The sequence below is a fragment of the Aethalodelphis obliquidens genome, unplaced genomic scaffold (assembly GCF_003676395.1).
Source record: "Aethalodelphis obliquidens isolate GAN/ISIS:26980383/991018 unplaced genomic scaffold, ASM367639v1 scaffold110, whole genome shotgun sequence".
Classification (NCBI taxonomy): domain Eukaryota; kingdom Metazoa; phylum Chordata; class Mammalia; order Artiodactyla; family Delphinidae; genus Aethalodelphis; species Aethalodelphis obliquidens.
Window position 1 is genome coordinate 515,378 of NW_020838054.1, and position 23,915 is coordinate 539,292.

The 23,915-nt window shown below is 37.7% G+C and overlaps 1 pseudogene; it reads left to right on the plus strand.

Annotated features, from left to right (window-relative positions):
* Positions 1 to 230: 230 nt before the first annotated feature.
* The window catches only part of LOC113614984 (tRNA pseudouridine(38/39) synthase pseudogene), a 28,869-nt pseudogene continuing 5,184 nt past the window's right edge, over positions 231 to 23,915 (plus strand).

Consider the following 23,915-nt stretch of genomic DNA (forward strand, 5'->3'; position numbering starts at 1 on the left):
CTTCCAGAATGGTAGTTACTATGTACTGTCCTTGGAAAATTGAGAAAAGTTATTCCAGTCATTTCCTATTGGGCTTAATTCTTTCACTGAATGCTTTGAGAAAGGTTGCTGTATTTTCTAATTTCTTAAAAACAATCAGCTATTTCCTATATAATCAGCATTTTATTTTAAATAACATGCATTTTAAATGAAATCAATATAATACAGAGAAGGGACAAGAGGAGGACGAGATGACTATGGATGTGAAGGTTGTACAGAAAATGATATTCAGAAGTAAGGAAGAACACTGGGTATGGAAAAGTATGGATATATTCCAGAGATATTAAGAAAGTTTGACAAATTGGTGACTCATTGATTGTGAAGGGAATGGAATTTCTTCATTGATTCTGACTTGTGTATTTGGTAGATGGTGCGAGCATCTACTCTAAATGAGAAATATGGACACAGAGGAATAGATGATGAGTACAAGTTGCGGGATTTCTCTAAGTGCCTGTTTTAGAGAGACTCTGTAGTGATGGCATTGTCTAAGTGTTCTCTGATAACATCCATTACTTGGGTCTTGAGGAGTTGATAGATGGCTGTGAGCCAGGACCCTTTATATCTCATATTAGATGACTGCTTTAAAGACTTCTGAACGAGTATGAGATCAGGCTAATTAACTATAACATACATATCTTTGGGAAATGTAAAGCAGAGTCATTTTAGTGTTTACCAAGATAAGAACAAAGCATCCCACCAATTTTTATGTCCTTGTAATAGCACCTTTATAAAATCCTCTATCATTCCTTCTGTCAGGTGAAAAGAAAAGTTGGAGAAGAGAAGAATTACTTTTAACTGGAAAGTCTTATGTCCATATAAATGACATTTCACATTTATATATCTTAAAGATTTTATGATTAAGCTAGATGTATACAATAGACATGTATAAACTCACTATATAATCTCCAAAAGTATAGAACAGTCTCCACGACAATAGAAAAATACATCAATAAGAGAACTAACCAAAACAAGCCAACAAAAAAATTATGGCCATGAAAAAATTCACCAAAATAAATCAGCTTTGTCTTCAACATTCTCTTTCAAAGGCATCTTGGATCCAGTCATCACAGATCCTTCATCATGCCTTTAACATCTGCCCCTCATCCCTATTCCCATAGCCCCTGTACCAGCACAGGCTTGCATTTCTTTTCTCTTATTACACTCACTCTCCATGCCTCTAGGCTCTCCTTACCCTTAATCCACCTTCTATACTCCTGACAGGATTCATGTTTAAGCTCTCAGGAATGATGTTAACTCCCTAACTACAAAAGCTCATCTCCTGCTGCTGTGGCCAAATTAGATCACTTGCAATTCCCAGAACCCTCCCTCATTCTTCAATATCTGGCGACACTCCATTTCTTAATGCTATTCATTCTTACCCATTGATCTCCTTCTCCCTTTGTCATTATCTGTGCCTGTCAAAATCCTTCGCAACCCTTAAGACTTGTCTCAAAACTCTAAATTTGTTCTTTATTGAAGCCTTTGTAACTGTGTTGTCTCATTGTAACTTGGATCACTGATGAAACTGGAGAGCAGGCCTGGACAATATAGGAGCTGCACACATTCCCTTGACTAGAAGTGGATTCCATGGAGCTCAATATCAAAGGAACAAACAACCCAATCCAAAAATGGGCAGAAGAGCTAAATAGACATTTCTCCAAAGATGATATACAGATTACCAACAGACATATGAAAGGATGCTGAACATCACTAATCTTTAGAGAAATACAAATCAAAACTACAATGAGGTATCACCTCACACCCGTCAGAATGGCCATCATTAAAATATCTACAAACAACAAATGCTGGAGAAGGTGTGGAGAAAAGGGTGCCCTCTTACACTGTTGGTGGGAATGTGAATTGATACAGCCACTATGGAGAACAGGATGGAGTTTCCTTAAAAAGCTACAAATAGAACTACCATACGACCCAGCAATCCCACTACTGGGCATATACCCTGAGAACACCGTAGTTCAAAAAAAGTCATGTACCCCAGTGTTCATTGCAGCTCTGTTTACAATAGCCAGGACATGGAAGCCACTTAAGTGTCCATCGACAGATGAATGGATAAAGAAGATGTGGCACATATATAGAATGGAATATTGCTCAGCCATAAAAAGAAACGGAATTAAGGTATTTGTAGTGAGGTGGATGGACCTAGAGTCTATTATACAGAGTGAAGTAAGTCAGAAAGAGAAAAACAAATACCGTATGCTAACACTTATATATGGAATTAAAAAAAAAATGATTCTGAAGAATCTAGGGGCAGGACAGGAATAAATACGCAGATGTAGAGAATGGACTTGAGTACATGTGGAGTGGGAATGGTAAGCTGGGAAGAAGTGAGAGAGTGGTATTGACATATATACACTACCAAATGTAAAATAGCTAGAGAGAAGCAGCTGCATAGCACAGGGAGATCAGCTAGGTGCTTTGTGACCACCTAGAGGGGGTGGGATAGGGAGAGTGAGAAGGAGATGCAAAAGGGAGGGTATATGGGGATATATGTGTACATATAGCTGTTTCACTTTGTTATACAGCAACTAACACAACAATGTAAAGCAATTATACTCCAATAACGTTGTTAAAAAAAAGAAATAATGCCAATTATAGCAACGTGAATGAATATAGAGATTATCATTTTATGTGAAGTAAATAGGAGAGAGCGAGACAAATACTCTATTACAATGTATATGTGGAATCTAAAAAATCAAACGAATGTATGTAACGAAACAAACAGACTCACAGATATAGAGAACAATCTAGTGGTTATCAGTGGGAATAGGGAGGGGGGAGAGGGGCAAGGTAGTTGTATGGGATTAAGAGAGACAAGCTGCTATGTATAAATTAGCAACAAGGATATATTATATAGCACAGGGAAATACAGTCATTATTCTGTAATATCTTTAAGCGAAGTATAACCCTTAAAAATATTGAATCACTGTGTTGTACACTGAAACTAATATAATGTTATAAATCAACTATACCTCTATAAAAATTACATTTCATTTTTTTAAAAAAATTACCATTTCTGTTTTTGTGCTACTATCACAAGTATCTTGGATTTTTACTACTGTTGAACATTTAGGTTATTTATATTTCTTTTTTTCTGTTTGAAGCAATATTTGATGAAAAAGCTTTATACTTTGAATGTTATTGTGAGGGCACAGTTCTATCTAGGAGAGAACTGCCTGTTTATTCATAATGCACATTTTAAAGAGTTTTGATTTTTTTTTTTTTTTTTTTTTTTTTTGCTGTACGCGGGCCTCTCACTGTTGTGGTCTGTCCCGTTGCGGAGCACAGGCTCCGGACGCGCAGGCTTAGCGGCCATGGCTCACGGGCCCAGCTGCTCCGCGGCATGTGGGATCTTCCCGGACCGAGGCACGAACCCGTGTCCCCTGCATTGGCAGGTGGACTCTCAACCAGTGTGCCACCAGGGAAGCCCACACATTTTAAAGATTTTAAAAAACATGTTAGAAACTTATACTCCAGAAGATTTGAAGCCATTTTTTCTAACATACGAGCATGCCAACAGTGATATTATTTTTTCTTATATTTGCTAAGTTCAAGAGGGTAACTGTTTTATTTTTCTGTGGAATAATTATGGTCTTTATGTCAGCTGGATCTGAATTTGAATCTTAGCTCTGCTGCTTATTTACTCCGTGTCCGTGGGCAAGTTAGTTAAACACTCTAAGTTCAAGTTTCCCTATTTGTAAAATGGGACCAGTAGTGGTAGCTAACTCTTAAGGCTGCTTATGAGGATTGAATGATATCACAGAAGTAAAAAGCTGAGTACAGGGCCAGGGGGCCAGTAACTACGTAAAGTAGCTGGGTAACGTCATATGGAATAAATTCCTTGATATTCAATTTACTAAATGAGCAATTCCCTGCAAAGTAGAAGACAAGTAACTGAAACCTGACCTACATTGGTATTGGTTCACTACAGGCTTTACATTGCCAGAAGGAGGAAGGCCCAAGTTCACAAAAAAGACTGTCTTTTGGGAAGAAAAGAGAGGCATAAGTGAAGTCAGGGGCAGGGGAGATACGGCGACAGAGTCAAGAGGGAAAGGCCACTGCATTTAGCCTGCTACTGCCAAATAAAACAGCAAGAGGCAGGACCAGGAGAAGTTAGAACTTAATAATTTGGCAAATTTGTCTTCTGTTAGGCTGGATTTCAATGAATTGCCTTCCAGCAAATGAGCCTGCTCCCAGGACTCAATGACTGTATACTATTTGTGCTTAAATTTGCATTTAATGATGTGGAAATTTAAACTTCAACTACAATTTTTCTTGATCACATGTTTCTCAAATTGCAAATAAGTGTGCTTATTATAACATATGAAACAACATACTCCATCTGTATGGTCCCACCCCCAAACCCATGGTAACTGCTCTACTTTTCTCCATGTTCATATGGATATACACACATATACTTGTATACACACAACACTCATAGGCATATACACATTTTGTTTTTTATCATTCTATGCTTTAAACATGGGATCATATATTAATATGTTTCTTTCTGTCTTTGTTTTTCTTACTTAGCAAAACTTCACAAAATTCCACTGAGTCAACTTTTAAAAATTATGCATAGTAGTCCATGGTATTAGTGTATGCTTAAATCATTTAGTTATTTCCCTCATTTAGAGAGTGGAAGGTCATTCCCAGCTTTGCAATCCCATGAGAAAAGCTGCAGTAAATGGCTTTGTGTATTTATTTAGGTGCTGGAACCTTTATTTCTGTGCAACAGGGTGATTAACATCTTTGTTATGTTTTTTCACTAGATATAAGTATGTATTCTTTTGCAATTTGCAAAACACCTAAAAAGATAGGCTTTTATTTTAAAATGTTACTCATCATCATGAGTGTGTTAGATGGGGCTCCTGAGAAACAGACTCCAGGAGGGAAATTTGCATTCGGGAGGTTGACTGGGGAGGATATACAGTAGGAAACAGCACCTGTGAGGGAGGAAGGGTGGGGGCGGGATTGAGCAGAGGGAAAAGGTGAGTAGTGATGCAGTTGTAACAGATTCCTCATCTGATCCGACAAGCAGGTCTGATGCTGAGATGGCCCTTCACAGTGGTCCAAAATTGAGGCTAGGGGCCAGGGCCTTTGTACTGCTCCATCATTTGATGCTGACTGCCCTTGGGGAAGAGATACAGCCTTGAGTGAGGCAACTCTTTTAGACCAAGGGCAATGATCAGAGAGGATTGCAGCTGTGAGCCATCCGCAGCCAACACTCCTGGAAGCTGGGGAAATAAGTTCCTTGGTCCTGAAGAGGTATCTAGGCAGTGCACCATGGTATTCCCCACAGCCAGTAATTAAAAGTTCAAATGAAAACAAATAATAGTTAACATTCACTGAATGCTAGATGGAGGCCAATCAGTCAAAAATCAATTGGCTGGAAGCCAATGTTTTTAAATGACCAATTCACTAAATTACGGAGGATTGCTGGGTCAAAGAGTAGGTATCTTTTTATTTAAAAGATGATGCCTGGTTTCTCAAACAGGTGTATGACTTGCATTTCCATCCACAAGGTGAGAGACCCAGAACCAGTTTATCTTGCTTCGCTGCCAGCATTTCGGTTAACTGTTTAGTAGAGTCAGGTGTGAGGCAGCAGGGAATGGCCTAACCTCTGTTAGACTGAGCATGTTAGACTTGCGCAACTTAAAGATCTTGAAATTCAGTTCTTTAAAAACTACTATGTTGGCCAAATAAAACATCTGCAGGATTTGACACAAGAGCTGCTAGATTTGACCTCTGTGGTTTAAAAGGAATATATATCGTGGAACAGAAAACTGCATAGCCAAGTGAACGGAGACTTTCCTGTTTACTAACAAGGGAGAGAAAGACTGAGTCGTGCAATCTCCTGTGATGCTGGTTTTGATTTGGGGCAGGATTAGAGTTTGGAGAGTATTGAGATCTTATGAACAACCAGTATTTTATTTTTTAAAAAAAGGTTTTCCCGCAAATCTATGGAGCAGATATGTTATGATAGAACAGACACTTTCTGTTTAAATGCATTCAAATTATGCCTTTAGTAGCACTCTTCAATTAGAAAATTCTGTAGTAGAAGCACAGCTTTTCTGCCCCCCACCACTGTCTTTTTAAAATGGAAATTCACTTACCATACTTACTGAATGCTTACTATATGTTAAGTGCCATGCTAGGACTTGGAGTTCAGTAGTGAATTAGAGGCAAAGACCTTGTATATAGTGGGGGAGACAAAAAATCAAAACAAGAGAATAAAAAAGCAATTACAAGTTGGAATAATTGCTGTGAAGGAAACAGGCAAAATATTGAGAGACAACGTTGAAAAGTTAGCATGTCACATTCTGCTATGGAGGATGGGCAGAGCAAGTAATAATGCCAGGGAGAGAGAGAGAGAATGGCTTGGTAATAAGAACATAGGTTCTGGAGCCCGTCTCGATTTTGTCATTGACTGGCTTCATGAACTTGGACAAGCCATTTAACAGCTTCCTGGCTTGATTTTCTTATTTTTAAAGTGGTGTTACCAGTGTATACCTCAGAGAGTTGCGAGAATTAAATGTTTCCAAATGTAAAGATCTTAGGATGCTGCCTGGCACATAGTAAGAGTTCAATAAGTTAGCTTTCCTTATTATAATTTAGAGTTGCTTGTATGAATTAACTCACCAACCAAGAATGAAATTGTAAAATGAAATGCAAAGCAAGGCAGCATTTGAAAGAGGTTGCATGTATTTATTGTACAGGGATGGTGCTTTCTGCTGTCCCATTTATCATTGTCGTCCTTGTACTTTTTGCTATAGAAATAACTAACTAAAATTTCTAGGACACACAATGCTGTTTCAAGCCTCTATGGTGTTCGCCAAGCCTGGAGTGCCTTTCTTGCCCCCATTTTTCTTACCTCTAACCTTGTGAGTCTTCTTTCAAATTCAAGGTCAGCTATCACCTTTTGCAGGAAGCCATAGCTGCCTCTCTTTCTTCCCACATAGTCTATCATACCTTCTTCTTTATGAGGCCTGCACATTGCAGAGAGTGGAATTCTGTGCTCTGACACTGATCTGTTTCCATGGCTCTCTCCCATAAGAAGCCACGGGCGTCTCAAGGACAGGGACTTTGTGTCACACCCATCTCCCTGTCTTCACAATTTAACACAGTGACTAATGCATATAGGCTTTCAATAATTATTTGTTGAATGAATGAGTGGATAAATGAATATTTTCATTGGCATCTTTCATAACCGTTTTTGGTTAACTTTCAGCAGTTACACAGATGAGTAGGTGAATTAGTACTGCAGTAAAGAGAGAAGAAGGCAGTCAAATTGCCTATGTGAAATAGTAGTACCTAATGTTGATTGCTAGCTCTTTTACATACCATGTTTAATCTGCTTAACAACCCTATTACATAATTTTGATTATGATCCATGTTTTCAGAAATAGAAAATGAGGCTTGAAGAAGTTAAGCTCTTGTCCCAGATCATAAGCTAATAAGTGCTGGAGCCAAATACCTCTCCCAAATTATTTCTTCCTTTATTACACTATTTGAGCTTTTGCTAGCTACAGTAACATTGTTTTAGAATCATGATATTTGAAATTTATTATGATAAATACAACGACAGAAATATTAAAGTTTTTACGGTAAAATAAATTTGAGAATACCATAGCTTCCCCTTGAGATGTACAATATACTTTAGCATGTTAAAAACTCTAAAAAGTCTTGTAATAAAGGACTTAACTACTTTCTTACACAGCTTCAATTGATGACATTTTTTTCAGGAGAACACTAAAAAGGGGTTCTGGTCACCAATTCCACTGTTGGGGATGTCCCCACACATCCAACAAGCAATTCTTTGACACCAGCAGGGTGTCCTACAATTTAACTTAATTCTGACACTACCCAAAAATAGCATCATATCCCACAAGTTAAGGGCTCAGTCCTACAAGGCTGACCTCCTTTTCAGATGCCAGTGGAAAGCATAGGTTATCACCTGTGTTTCTGACCAACTGGCTATAAATCAGAGGTTCCCTCTTCGGTTTCAATTATTTTGCTACAGTGGCTCACGGAACTCAGAAAGATTTTACTTACTTGATCACCAGTTGAGTATAAAAAGGTATAACTCAGGAACAGCCAGACAGAAGAGATGTGTAGGACAAGGCATGAGGAAGGGGCATGGGGCTTGCATGCCATCTCTAGATGCAACCTTCTCCCAGCACCTCCATATGTGCACCATCATATAAGCTCTCTGAACCAGGTCTGTTTGGGTTTTTATGAAGGCGTCATCACCTAGGCGTGATTGATTAAATCATTGACCATTGGTAGTTGATTCAACCTCCAGCACACACACACCCCCGGAAATCAGGGGGTGGACTTAAATTTCCACCCTCCATTCATGGTTGGTTCCCCTGGCACCCGGCCCCCATCCTCAGGTGCTTTCCAAAAGTCACCTCATTAACATAAGCCCAGTAGTGGGGGGAAGGAGCTGTTGTAAATAACAAGACACCCTTTTCACATTCATGGCTCTGATGCATTTGCAGGAGCTGAGAACAAGAGACCAGATATTATAACAAAAGGTGCTCCCATTGCTCTTATCGCTCAGGAAATTCCAAGGGTTTTGGGAGCTGTGAGCCAGGAACTGTAGATGAAGACCAACTATGTATGAGAAATATATGATCAAAAGATATATTTCTTATAATATTGCAAATACCAATTGATATTCAACAAAGCTAGGATTCTGAGGAATACACTTTGGAAAGTGCTCACTAATCTACAGGAATAAAGCATAGAGTTTAGTCTCAGAGGGTCCTGTATAAAATATGCTGAGTCTGTTTAGTTCCTAAACTCTTCTAGAGTCAAGAATGTTCCTGCTAAATGGAATCCTTTAAATAAGAATAACGCAGGAATAAGATCATGCTGTATGCAAAGAGGAGATGATACTTGATGTAAACCCAATTTTTGTGTTCAATGCTATCTGCAGAACTTTATCTGCAAAGAGAAAAAAGATGCTTACCACATCATGTGATTGGTGACGGTGATAAGAGCTCACTGATGGGGCTTCCCTGGTGGCACAGTGGTTGAGAGTCCGCCTGCTGATGCAGGGGACACAGGTTCGTGCCCCGGTCTGGGAAGATCGCACATGCCGTGGAGCGGCTGGGCCCGTGAGCCATGGCCCCTGAGCCTGCGCGTCCGGAGCCTGTGCTCTGCAACGGGAGAGGCCACAACAGTGAGAAGCCCGCGTACAGCAAAAACAAACAAACAAATAAATCTCATTGATGTTTTTAGTATTCATTAGTATCTTTTATTCTTTAAATTGGAATACTGGTCTATATCTCCACAAAGAACTACATAGTTTATCTTAGGCTGCATGTACATGGGACAAATGAGAGTTAAAAATCACTTAGAAAAATTCCATTACTGAAGAGAGTGAATCAGTGAAAATTTTGTAATTTGGAGACCTCTGAATTTCCTGATGAACTTTTTTTTTTTTTTTTTTGTGATATGCGGGCCTCTCACTGTTGTGGCCTCTCCCGTTGCAGAGCACAGGCTCCGGACGCGCAGGCTCAGCGGCCATGGCTCACGGGCCCAGCCGCTCCATGGCATGTGGGATCTTCCCAGACCGGGGCACGAACCCGTGTCCCCTGCATCGGCAGGCGGACTCTCAACCACTGCGCCACCAGAGAAGCCCCTGATGAACTATCTTTTAATTGAATATTGCCACATGATTTCAGGGCCTGTGTTTATTTTTGTAATTGTGTTGGCTCCAAGTACTACTACTTAGCCTTGAACTAGCGACGAAACGTTAGGTGTGGGTTTCATATCTAAGTGATGTATTTGCACCAATGAAGGCCAAATTATGCAATGACATGTACAAAGTGAGTTGAAAATGGCTTGACAATAGAAAAATGATGGGAAGAATTGTGACATCATACCATCCTTGGTAACATAGGTATTACAAAGCTCAAAGACGCAAGCCATGACAGTCAGTATCATTATATGTGTTTTACAGAGTGCTTTTGTTTCCATAGATATTATGATTTTGTTGTCATTTAATTATAAATTTTACTTTGTTTTATAGTACTATGAGTTATTAAAACAAGTTTGTACTTAGCTTTGTTTATACACATTGAAGTAACATTATTATAAAAAAAAGTCAGCACTGAGAATCTGATCTAAAGTAATTGATTACTGTTTTCTGAATAGAAGGTGGTGAACGATGTGAATTCTGTAACTCAGTGGTCCTCAAGTGGGAGAATTTAGAAATGTGTGGAGGCATTATGATTGTCATAAAGACTGGGGGCTGCTACAATCAACTACTCTATGACTTAGAGGACAGTGGCTAAATGTCCTGCAAGTGCACAGAATAGACTTGAAAGACACAAAATTGTCATGTCAAAAACGTCAGTAGTGCTGTTGTTTAACTCTTACCCCCTTTTGGTCACTGTGTTGTTAGAGATAAATCTTAGCCCAGCTCTAGCAATTGCACTGGACCATATGGTCTGTAAACAGTAATTCGTATATCAGGACCCTCAACATGGAGGCCACCTAAGTGGCCCTGTCCACGTCACAAATCTAAAGCCACATCAGCCTGTGCTTACAGGAAACACCTGTCTAGGGAAACCTAACATACAACAATCACAAACTTCCAATTCAGTTTTAGCTAGTTCAACTCACCCTAGAAGACAGGACCAACTAGCCTTGTAAGGAAATCCCAACCTCCTAGCTAGTCATGCCCTGTTTCCATGTTGCCTTTTCTAACGCTCTGTGAAACTGGCTCTTGGCTCACATCCCTCCCAAACAGTGCTCCACTGTTTGGGAGGCACTGTACTCCCCCAATCCATGGATTATTTTCCCTTGAATAAAGAATATCAAATCTGTTACTCATTTGCATTATTTTTGTCATTTGACAATATGCCAGTCTGCCTCCTTGCTTTAATATCCTCCCATTCCTTTTTCCTCTTCATTCACAATTATTTATGTATACCCACCTCATTACATAAAGGACCTGAGTGTGTTAGTGTACGTGTGTGTGCATGCACCTGGTTGACTAAGCAGTTGCCTAAATTAGACTGGAATTTTTTGGTTTATATCTCTATAACTATTATTTCATTCTTTTATACTATAGGTCTTTGTGTCTATATTTGTATATAAATGTCATAATATATTTTGTCTAATAGATTATAACATTTTTCGATCCTTCACAGCACATAGCCCAGGGTTCTTTTTTTTCCCATTTTATTTCCATATAGTATAAATGTCTTAATCTTTCTTTGCCTCAATTTTATCATCTATAAAATGGAAAAGGGCACATACCTCTTAGGTTTGTTGTAAGGATTAAATGAGAAATAAGTGAGTACATAGTTTAGGTCAGTGACTACCGCATAAGTGGTTAATAAGATTTAGCTATATAAAGCTGTATATATTTTTTTCCAGTGAATGCATTTGGATTTTGATAGTCCCGTTAAAAAAAAAACCTGACATTTTAAAGCACAACAGGAAAATAGAGCTATTGCTGCAATAGAAGAAAGGGAAGCCCAGAGAAGGGTGTCACCAGTGTCCAATATTAGACACTGACTAGTGAGTCCATTCATTTTCATGTGAATGTTTTCCCACTTTCCCACCCTTCCACCCTGGAGGTTGATAAAAGAGTTAAGGAGTGGGAAGATGGCAGAGCTAACCATCTTTGAAACTATTTTTTACATTTATTTAACATTTAAACAAGAGTTGGAGAAAGCAGGATAAGAGACCATTTATTTAGAAGTAAAACTGCATTTTATCAATATAGAAATAAACCACATTTGTTTTCTCAAAATCAAGGTAAAAATTTGTTTAAATAGTCACTATAATGTGAAGCGTAGCATGTCAATTGCAAGAACACATTTTTTAAAACATCTTTATTGTAGTATAATTGCTTTACAATGGTGTGTTAGTTTCTGCTTTATAATAAAGTGAATCAGCTATACAAATACATATATCCCCATATCCGAGAACACATTTTGGTTATCCAACTCAGTGGCAGCTTCGGCTAAGAAAATATTTTATGTAGATCTTTTAAAGGCATTTTTTCCCCTCCCTCAGAGGCATATTGAAATTTATCATTGAAGAATTATGTTATTCTTGATTTAATATGCTGCTTAGCTCATTAAGCCATACTTTAAATTTATAAAGGCTGATAGTACTTACACATCCAAGTAAGCAGAATGCTCACTTTCATGTTTTATAAATTACCTGTGGAAAACTGAGTTTCTCCTTGACCTTGCCTTTTTTTGATAGACCAATTGCATAGGCCCCTAACCAGGACATTTTCAGCCCTGAAATCCCTGACCTCCCTCCTCTCGCTGAATCTCTTTTGCTTTGGGAATGTTTAACCTACATCATGCTGCCCGGCTTATCTTTGTTTTAACACTGTCATTAAGAAATATCAACTCTTTAGATTAACTAGAACTCTTCAAAAAGATTTACTGTCACTTCTGTGGTTTGTCTCCTTTGATGGGAAGGCAGATAAGATAGAGGCAAGGAAGAAAAGTGAGATCCGTATACAAAACAATACCTTAGCTTTTTTTCTCATTTCCATTTTTCTCTGAGTTGTATTTACAGTTTGTATTTCTGGAAAGCCTTTTTCATTACATGCTGCATAAACATGAAGAATGTAGAGTGGTATCCATGCTGTTTATGGTTGGTTTGCTCTTTATGCTTATGTTTTCTTGCCCTTGGCAAGAAATAAAAAGTGATTTTGCAGTTTTCTTCACTGCCTTTTTATGAGTATAAAAAAGTACTTGTTCTTAATATTTTTCATAGATCTTTTAGTAGTGCAGTTGTCAAATAAAACCTCTCCTCTCTGGGTTGTTGATTTTATGGTCCCAACCAGAAGGTGGGTAATTTCAATCACTCGATAGCGTATTAGGATTAAAGCAAAAAGGATCTTTGCATGTTTTCCAGTGTGCATTTTACATGAAACAAAGCAGAATGGATGCAAGCCTTGATCAATTCCTGGTGTTTTCCTTGTCCACCAAAGCTTCTGTTAGAGCTCTTAAGGAGTTTTAAAAAAAATCTAGGCACAGAGGCTGTCATCTGCTATTGCCAAAGAACAGGCAGCCCAAAGCAAATGCCAAGAGTTTTATTGGGATCTTTTTCTCAGTTTGTTATTGCATCTGGTCTTGTTCATTGCATTACATGTCAGCTGATGCAGAGAGAGGTGACTGAAACATCTAGGTTCCAAATGACAAAGTGGGAGGCTATCCGAAAGCATTTTATGTGTTTGTATTTGTTTCCTGAAGTTTAATGAACACAAAAGGCAGCAAGGGTTGACATAAAGCAGGCTGCAGTATGGGCTGATGGGGAACGCTTACTGCTCTGTTTTATTAGTACCAAGTGGCAGGACCACCAGAAAGGTGATGCCCATCTTTCCAACAAGTTGAAATATAATTGAGTGCCTTCTGCTGCTATATATTTCCTTTGTACTATCTTGAATTCTGCTTGGGTCCTCATCTTTGTTTGTGCGATTAGAATTCATTGTCACTCACTGTTCTTCAAACTTTGCAGTTCAGTGGTTACCCTCCACCTCAGACTAGGGGATGCCCAATAAAGAAGGAGGATGAGTCGTCTCTACAGCATAAAGGGACAAGAATATATCGGAGTTATGCTATAGACCATATAATTGCCCACGTATACCGGGGATGGGGTGGGGTTAGAAGTGATGTACAAAAACTGAAGCTCTGGGGAAAATGGACATAATGACCCTTTATCTGCCTGGATGAGGTGGACACCCAGTGGTTACATTCTTGATGATTCACATTGCGTGTTGTGGATTCCATGTGAAAATTCTCCAGGGACAATTGGCATGTTTCCAATGTTTAATTCAAATTTACTTACAAGATGGTTGGGGCAGATGTCACTATCTTTTTGTGGGCTCAACTCTAAGTGATTATTTTAAAAGATGCTCCAGGAAAATCAAAGCAGGAATTTGGGGCAGTAATCCTAAACCCAGACTTTGGGTGTGAGCAGGGTTGTCATACTGTAAAATACCTAGGCAGTGACTCAGAATAGCTCTTTTCTCATCACAGTGATGGATATGTTAATTAACTTGATTGTGATAATCATCTCACAATATATAGGATATCAAATCATCACATTGTATACCTTAAATATATACAATATTTATGTATTATATTTTATATATTTATATAATTTATATATTATATAATTATGTCTCAATAAAACCAGAAAATAATTTCAGCTCATATTTAGTGATTTTTAACCTTAAAGTGAAAAATAATGGTGAATTATGATGTTAACTGTAACCTCTCTATAATTTAATGACAAATTTTGCCGAATATTGTTTTATTTTTATTTTCTCCTAAAAATAATTAAACATCTTCTGTGCTTCAATATACACGGTACTTCATTTAATCCTATAAGCCAGTCACTTTTTAAATTTAGATTCAGAGATGTCAAATAACTTTAAATATTTTTCAGGTTTCTGTCTTACATATTAATGTCTACATGAACATACGAATTCCTGGGTGCTGGGTTGAGTTCTCTGATCAATCAGCATTCTTCCCAGAAGTACCAGATACATCAAGAACAGTGAGCCATCAGAACAGAGATGGCCAAACCTGGGACCTGTTGGCATTAGGGTTCAGGGTCTCTTATCTATGTTTCATATCAGGTGTTTTTGCTTTTTCCTATTTTAGATATTAGGGCTCAACATATATTTTGAAAAAAATATCAAACTAATGGTTAAGATTCATAATGCCTCTCATCTCCAGAAACATAGCAAGGGGGTGCTGAAACCTGTGCTTAGTAGTATTTGCATTTACCCCTGGCTAGGGTTTTAGGGCATAGTTTTAGGCCAAACCTTATTAATGTGCAGCCTAAGTCATTTCAGGTATGAAGATCAAACGCTCAAAAGAGCAAAGACCTAGGCAGGCACTGCAGGTTCATTTGGAATAAATTGCTTTATACATCATTTTATTTGCACCATTTCAATCCTCATAGTTACGTTGTATAGAGCTGTCTAGTTTAGCCAAAATATTTCAAAACTCAGTATTGAAGAATGAGCTCATGAATCTGTGTTTTTTTTTGTATCCTGAGATTGGCTATAAAGAGCTTAGTACTTTTTAATCACTTCTTTCTTTGTGGGAACAAGTATCAATTTGGACTATAAACGGGATCCATACCTGATGACTTGGCAGATTTGCTGAAATGTTGTGCATATTTATCTGAGGGTCAGCATGGCAAGAACTCATCTTCCAGATGATATTTAAGAGATTTAAATTACTTATAAATTACAACATGCCTAATTCTAAAAGGATTAAGATAAATATGAAAATATTTCTTGATAAGGGCAGTTAAAATGCAAAAAAATAAGAGTACGCACAAATACAAATTCATATACATGTGAGAACCTATTTTAAAAGAGGGCAGAGAGAATCAGGTTGGACTCTGGAATGAATGAAGTACAGAAACTGAGCAATCGATTTAGCAGCCCAAACAAGAAGCAGGACCCGCTGGATAATGTTGTGTGATTTTCTGGTGAAAAGAAGCAAAGCTACCCAAACACCTGTTTTCTTGACACTGAATTCTAAGAAGGACATGTAGGGGGATCCTTATCTTCAGATTCAGTTTTTAAATAAATACAGCAACACTCTTCAAATGGATACATCTCAAATGGATTCTCCAGAAATGGTGAATGTCACATCAAATCAGATTTGAGTGGAGTCATCTCTGTGGACCACAAGGCAAACTTGTCCGGTGCAAATATGGCTGATGGAACAACATGAAACCAGTGCTTAGAGTACCTGGAGGAAGGAGTCCATGAGATCTTCTGGTACTTTCTCTCGTGCTATGAGCCAAGGGTTCAAATTTAAGTTTGTCTTGATTAATAAGGAAGGAAGGATGGGGGAGGGAACAAAAATCCATTAAGCCGTACAGGATAAGAGAAATGGAAACTCTGCATTTCTGTCCCAAGGGTCAGTATTTCTCTATAAAACTTGAGGCTCTAAGCCTTGAAAGGTCTGCTGGGGGCCTAGGGTAGGCCACCCCAAAATGTGCCTCAAGGACATATTGATTATTTTGAATTAAAGTTATTTAATAAACAGCCAATGCAGGAGAGGCACTCTGACCTGCTTTATGTCTCCCTGAAATCAGGAAATAAATCTCTCATGAAAGGTGCTCTCCCTGCATCTGGAGGTAGAAGGACACCCTTATCACCAAAGATAGGGAATTGGGGCCAAGAAACCTATATATACAAACTACCCCAAGCCCAAACTCTGTTTAGAGTTTTCACTAATAAGGTACCCAAACCTAAGTTTCTTGGTCCTGTCAATTCCTCACAATTGTATTCTTTTCTTTTCTAAAAAGTATAAAAGCTGCCTACTTTGGCCACTTCTGAGGTTCCAAATGGGCCCTCCATATGCATGAATTAAAATTTGTTTTGCCTTGCGTCAATTTTACTGTTAGTCCAGCCACAAGAACTCAAGAGAGGGAAGGGGGAAATTTCCTCCCTGACAGATCCCAGAGATGGGTTTGACTGTAGTTTGAGGACGAAAAGCCCTTTTCCGGCAGAGCATGGGAAAAAGGGTGATTTGCAAAGCAACATTAAGGATTGAAGCTGAGATTAAGAACCAAACAGACAGTAGACTAGAAACATTAATCCAAAAGGACTGTGGAGAGAGTCATTAACTAGTGAAAGTTGACTAGATAAACACATGGTAGGTCAGGGGAGAACAATCAGGTGCAGAACAGAGTGTGCTAGGCATTCTCTGGAAATATTGCTAGGCAAACTTGCAAATTTACATGGAGTTCACTGGTATTTCCCATATATGGGCCACTGACTCAGAATCAGTTTGGTTCATATACCACACATTAAAAATACACAGTAGTTTAACTGTATATTTCCCCTTCTAGACTGTGAACTCCATGAGGAAAGAGACAGCTTGTCTTATTTACTGCTAAACATCCATTAGGAGGCACATGGCTTGACAATTAGAAGAAAACAAAAATGTTTGAAGGACAGAATTAACGTGCCTATGTTTTCTCATTTAATAATGGCTATTTATAAGGAGGAGGTGGCATTATCCCTATGTTATGGTTGACGATGTAAGACTGAAAGTTGAGATAACTTACACATCCTACAGCTCTTTATCCACTTAATAAGTAGCAGTGCCATCATTTGAACGCAGGTCTGCTTTAAGTAAAAGCCCATTAAGCAACACTGTCTCCTTACCAAGCAAACATTTACAGACTAGGCACAGGGCACTGATTGCAATGTTAGATATTGGAGATACTGCAGAGAAAAGTAAGATGTGGTCCTCAGCTTCCCAAACAGAAAAGCAGAGGGTCATACAAAAGTAAAACACAGAGCTTTTTTAAAGATCTAAAGATACGAAAAAATCACAATAGATGACAGCACAAACATTTAACCCTCATGAGAGAGGATCAGAAGTTTTTGATGAGATGCTTACAAGATAGACATTAGAAGAATTTAAGGAATCTGATAGCTCATGTGGACATGGGAGGTGTGGTAGGCAGAATTTTGGCCCCTGTGGCCTTCTCTCTCTCTTCTTTCTCAGTAATATGTTGAATTGCAGGCCAAAATGGACTTTGCAGATGTAATTAACATTCTTATCAGTGACTTTAAAATAGGGAATTTATCCTGGATCATCTGGCCAGGCCCAGTAATAAGTATATGAGCTCACTTTTTGATCTCCATTTTGTTTACTGCATTTTGTTTTTCTGATTATGTTAGCTATATTGGTGAGTAATGCATAAATATATGTCTTATTTGTCTTTACAAAGAATCAGCTTTCGTTTTGTTAATTCTCTCATATTTTGTTTTCTGTCTCATTTGCTTTGCCCTTAATTGTATTTTAAACCTTCTTTTCAGATTTGCTCTGTGATATTTTTTTCAAGCTGAATTAGTTGAATGGTTTTTTAATTTTTTCCACATAGTCTAATAAAAATATTCAAAACTGTAAATTTCTCTGTAAGTTGTGCTTTAGATATATTCCACAGTTTTGACAGATACTACTTCTATTGTTCTTAAGGTCAAAGGATCTCATCATGTACATTAGAATTTATTAGTTAATGCGTGGTTTATTTGGTGTATTTTTCCTCAAGACACAGAAGATTTTTATCACGCCTTTATTATTATTCTAAGAATTTTTTTTGTTTTAGTTATGTATTGCTACATAAGACAACCATTTTTATTATGTTGAAGATTGCTGTGGGACATCAATTTAGACAAGTCACAGGAGGAATGGTTTGTCTTTGCTCCACAATATTTGAGGCCTCAGATTGGAAGACTCAATGACTGGGGCTGGGACGGTAGACTGTAGTGACTACACATGGGCTCTCTATTTGGCTTAGGCTTCTCACATCATGATAGCTGGGTTCCAAGAGGAAGTATCCAGAGAGCAAGTATTCTAAGGGACCTAGAGACTCAGAATCTGCTTGACTTTTTTATGACTCAGTCGAAAGGCACAGAGTGGCATCTGTGAGACTCTTTGCTGAAGCCATCCCAATCTAGCCCAGATTCAAGGAGAGGGGAAATAGCACTCACCTCTCGAATGAAGGAGTCCCTAATAATCTGTGGTCATGTTTAAAACCTGCCTCAGTCGTACCATGTTCAAAGAACTTGTTTCTGTGTACTGTTAAATCTTACGGTTTATATGTGCCTCATTTATTTCCCCATACGTTTATTTACAACAGTTTTCTATTTTTAAGTATATCTTTTAAAAAGCAGGATATCTTTGGTATTTTTTGTTTATTCAATATTAGAGACTCTTTTGATTGCCCCACATTAATATAGCAGGTACAGATCCATGTGTCCAGGTTTGAACACTCTTTGGGTTGTGCTTTTATTTATTTCATTGCTTTTTCCATATGTATTTTGTTTTATGAGGGCTCTGAGTGGTCTCAGACTAGTGCCAGGACAGTAACTAGACATCTAGGTTCGTAAGTGCAATTGAGAGGTGCCTCCCAGCTCCAAGTCTGACTTAGCCCACCTTGATCACATCGATATCTTGGGGCTCTCCAGGACAGTGTGAAGGAAATTAGTGGCTACAAAGAGAATCATCTACCCCAGCTTATCCCCCTGCCTTGGGTTCTTTACCCTCCAATTTCCATTAGTCATTTCCCCTCCATTCTTAGACCCAAACACTTTCTATATGTCTCTAAGGATTTCTCACACTTTTGTTTCAGGTGTGGAGTGTAGGATCGTGTTCTGTCAATATCTTGACTTCTTCGTTGCCTCTGGTTGGGTTTGGAGAGGAAACCCATGTTAGTTTGACATCTTGTCTCAAAGTTTTTGGTTTCGTAAAAGTATATTCATCTGATGTTTTAAAAACATACATAAATGCAATGGTGTATTATACATTTGCCCTTCAGCTTAGAAAATCTAGTCATTATAAATGAGGGGAACTCTCCCTTGTGCATAGCACTTCGTGGATTTTATAGCATCATCATCTTCATTATTTCAATGCTCAGAACAACACTATGACATAGTTGTAGACGAATAAACTGAGAAGTTAAGTGACTTGCCTATAAATGTAGCTAATAAGAAACATTGATGAAGTTCAAATTCAGATCCTCTGACTCCACAAATTTCTTTCTACTATACCCTCTCAATACTAAGTTTAAGATCATTTCTCTGAGTCACAAAAACAGAGGCACAGATAGATTGCATGTTGAGTGAAGACATTTTTTAAAATAATTTTTAAAATATTTAATGTAAGTATAGCTATTATGCGTGACAGAAAAGACCAGCTTAAAATGATGGATTGACTATTTAGGTTTAGAAAACCAATGACAAAATAGGCATCCATCTGGTGTGCACATTTATTTTTTAAATTGAGATTTTTTTGTTCAACTTTATTTTTACACAATTTCAAATTTATGGAAAGTTGCAAGTATAGTACTAGGAATTTCCTTTATTCTTCACCAAATTCACCAATATTTCATCACATTTTCTTGCTTTCACTCATGCATTCATTTGTTTTCTTTCTCTCTCTCTCTCTGTGTAAATAATACATATAGTATGTAAATATATAGTATTTATTCCCCCAAAACCATTTAAGGGATAAGTCACACATATTATGAATCATTGACCTAAATCCCTAAATACCTTAGGATGTATTTCCCAGAACAATAAACCACAGTAATACCAAAATTGGGAGATTTAACTTTGATATAATAATATTCTCTAATTCATGAATCTGCAAACCTTAGGTCTCAGGTCAAACATGGACAACTGCTGCTTGTTGTGAATAAACTTCTACTGGAACACAACCACATTTTGTCTATGACTGTTTCTGGGCTGCAACAATACAATTGAATAGTTACAACAGGTACCATGTGACCCACAAGTCTACAAATATTTAATATTTGATCCTTTACAGAAAAAATTTTCTGATCCTTCTAGAATCCATAGTCAAATTTGACCTTGTCTAAATAATAACCTTCGTAGTTGCATTTCCTCATTCACGACCCACCTAAGATCATTCATTGTATTTAGTTACGTTTCTTTAATCTCCTTCAGTCTACAACAGTTCCTCTTCCTTTCTTTGTATTTAATGACGTTGAAATTTTTGAAGAATAAAGACCACTTATTTTGTAGAATATCTCTTTATATTGGTTTATCTGATATTTCCTCACAATAGATTTAAGTTGTACATTTGTGACAGGAATAACACTGAAAAGATGCTGTGTTCTTCTTAGTGCACCTTATCAGTAGGTATATTAGATGTCAATTTCTCTTTTGTTAGTGATATTCATCTTAATCACTTAAGTTGGTGTTTGCTAAGTTCTTCCAACATGAAGTTACTATTTTGCCATATTGACATATAATTTTTTGGAGCATCAGCTGAGACTTTATAAATATCTCGTTCTGAACGAATTATCACTATGATGGTTAAAAAGTGATTTTTAAAAGTCCCATATGCATATTTTAATATCTTGGTAGGATGATGAAGCTCAGGCCTATGCCCACAAAGTGCAGGAGAAATGTTTAAGGCCAATACTCACTAGAAGCCAGGATTCACACAGAATGCTGAGCCTTATCTTCAGTGCCTTTTTGAGTCTGAATAATGGATGTGGTATTGAAAACAGGGAACATTGTTTGGCTGACAGAATATTTATGGAGTAAAGTACTACAGGAGTGCTCAGGATAAGTTCTGAATAATATTCTTTCAGAAAATGCAGTATAGAGATTCAAATGTAAAACTACAAGATGAATAAGAAATTTCCATCAATTCAAAATGGTTCAATATAAGGCATAACTGTCTGCATGCCAGAAAGAAACAGGCCACAACATACAGGTTTGGGTGACAGTGATTTGTGGCAGCTGTCCACAGCCAAATATTTCACTTGTGTGAGGCTGTGAGAAACAAGTCCATTGGGCTGAGCTTAGACACAGTCTCCATGCCCTCGGTTAAGGGCAATCACTTAGACTGCCACTTTCAAAATGACTTTCTCAGGTAGTGGTAGCTGACATACCAAATGTATGAAACTTCTGATTTGACTCGAGATAAAGTCAAAACGAAGGTCATATCGTCATCCTCAAAGTCAGACTTTGTTCAGGAAGTAATTAGAAGAAGGATGATTAGGGAAGCAGGAACAGAACATTTTCTTCCAAGTGTTATTGACTTAGCATTGATTGATGTTTCTGTTCTGTCCACTCTGATTTTAAAAAAAAGGATGAGTTGAAGGACTAATTTTGAGTATATTCATTTTCAATTTCCGTTCAGTATTGGCTTGGAATAGAGCAAATAGTGAAATGATAATGGTAAAGACAAAGAAGGGTAGCAAATGTTTTTCTAGATGGTACCAAAGGGATTTCCCAATACAGCACAAAGGAAGTAGTAGGAAAGAAATCTCACAACATATTTTATGTGATTGAAGTATCAATCTCTAGGTCTCCCCATTTAGACATTTACATAAAACGTTGCAAATAGTCTTGTAAATACTGGTTTTTAGGCAATCCTATGTGTAATTTTAAGAAATTTTATTTTTAGAGTACGTCAGGAAGCTATAATTTTGGGGTAGTAATAATGATAGAATAAGTTGGCTTCAGTTATAGTATCCTAAAAAGGCATCGAATAATCACACTCTCATTATAATGTACAAATACAAGCCCTCTAAGAGAACAAAGATTAAGTGAAAGAAAAGAAAAATTATACCAGTGTTGAACCTTACCATATCTTGTCATACACATATGAAGATAAGAGCTAATGTTTGCTGAGTTGTTACTCGCATTCAACTGAATCCCATGTGTGAACTGATTTATAAATCTGTACATTCCATGGTAGGTTCTCTTCTACTGCTGTTCACCACAAAAATCTTCGTTTAGCTTCTCTGCAGAGTTGTTGATGTTTTGAAGGATATATTACCTATATACATCTGGATCATTAGCTTCGTAATTCTCTAAGATGGAGATTTGTTAGGAAGTTAATTTTAAGTGGCAAAATGTCTAAATTATTTTAAGATTGGAAATCTCTCTCCACTTCCAATCATTGAAAGTTTGCTTTTCACAATGCAATAATATATTCATTCAAAATATGTTTGAGAGCTTACTATGGAACAGAAATTTTTCTTAAAAGCTGGGGAATATATTGTATGTATTGAGGGTATTCAGGGAAGGTTTTAGGGTCACATAGTCTGAAGTGAGAAGTGGCGAGAAAGGAAGGTTTTAAAACTAATTCAACAACTGCTATTTGGTATTAAGATTTCCATGAAAAAGCTACTTATGATGACACTTTAAAAGAAATAGTCTTCCTGTGGAAAAATAGTTAGGTTTCCAAAATGTAGATATTAATAGTTTTTGAAGACTCAAGGGTATTGTATATTGCTATTTATCTTGATTTGTACCAGGATGACATAAATAGGCACCAAGTCCCAGCCAGAATTTTCTGTGGGAAAAGGGAAACACAGGAAGTGCTATAGATTATTTTTTAAATTATGGTGATTTGAAGGACTGTATCTGCAGACAGATTGCCTGAATTCCAATCCTGGCTCTGCCATCCACTACTTGTGTGATCTTGGGTAAATATGAGAAAATGTAAAACCTCTCTGCAGTTTCCTACTCAATAAGGTTACTGGAGGATTAAATAAATGTATGTAAAATATCGGGTTGGCCAAACCCGAACAAACTTTTGGCCAACCCAATATTTATAAAAGTGGCACATAGTAAGTACTTAGGTACTAATATTACTATTAAATAAGCGAAAACTGTACATATGAGAAAATCCAGACTAAAGAATTTTCATCATTAAAGAAGAATGAATGAAAATAAGTGAAGATGCAATTCAAAAAATTAAAAATACAAACAGAACAAAAGGAACCATGAGAAATGAATTGTTAAATTTAGCAACATAAATTATTGGATTGAAAATATAGATTAAAATCAATCCAAGCCTTGGCACATGGTAAAGATAATCAAAATGGACAATTTGTTTATGAATCAGAGAAAACACAAGATATGCTATCAGAAATTTGGAAGGGAATAAAATTATTCATAATGGTGGTGATAACTGATAACAAAAAATAATCTTGTCAGTTGCTTCTGGAAAAAGTAGTTTCTTTGTTAGGAGACCAAAACCAAGTAAAAAGACCAAGTCATGTAGTTGAATCATGGTTGCCGTGTATTTCTCTGAGGGGATGGTGATGTGAGCAGCCGGCTGACACTTGGTGAAGAAGATGGCAAAGAGGGGCTTCCCTGGTGGCGCAGTGGTTGAGAGTCCGCCTGCCGATGCAGGGGACACGGGTTCGTGCCCCGGTCCAGGAAGATCCCACGTGCCGCGGAGCGGCTGGGCCCGTGAGCCATGGCCGCTGAGCCTGCGCGTCCGGAGCCTGTGCTCCGCAACGGGAGAGGCCACAACAGTGAGAGGCCTGCGTACAGC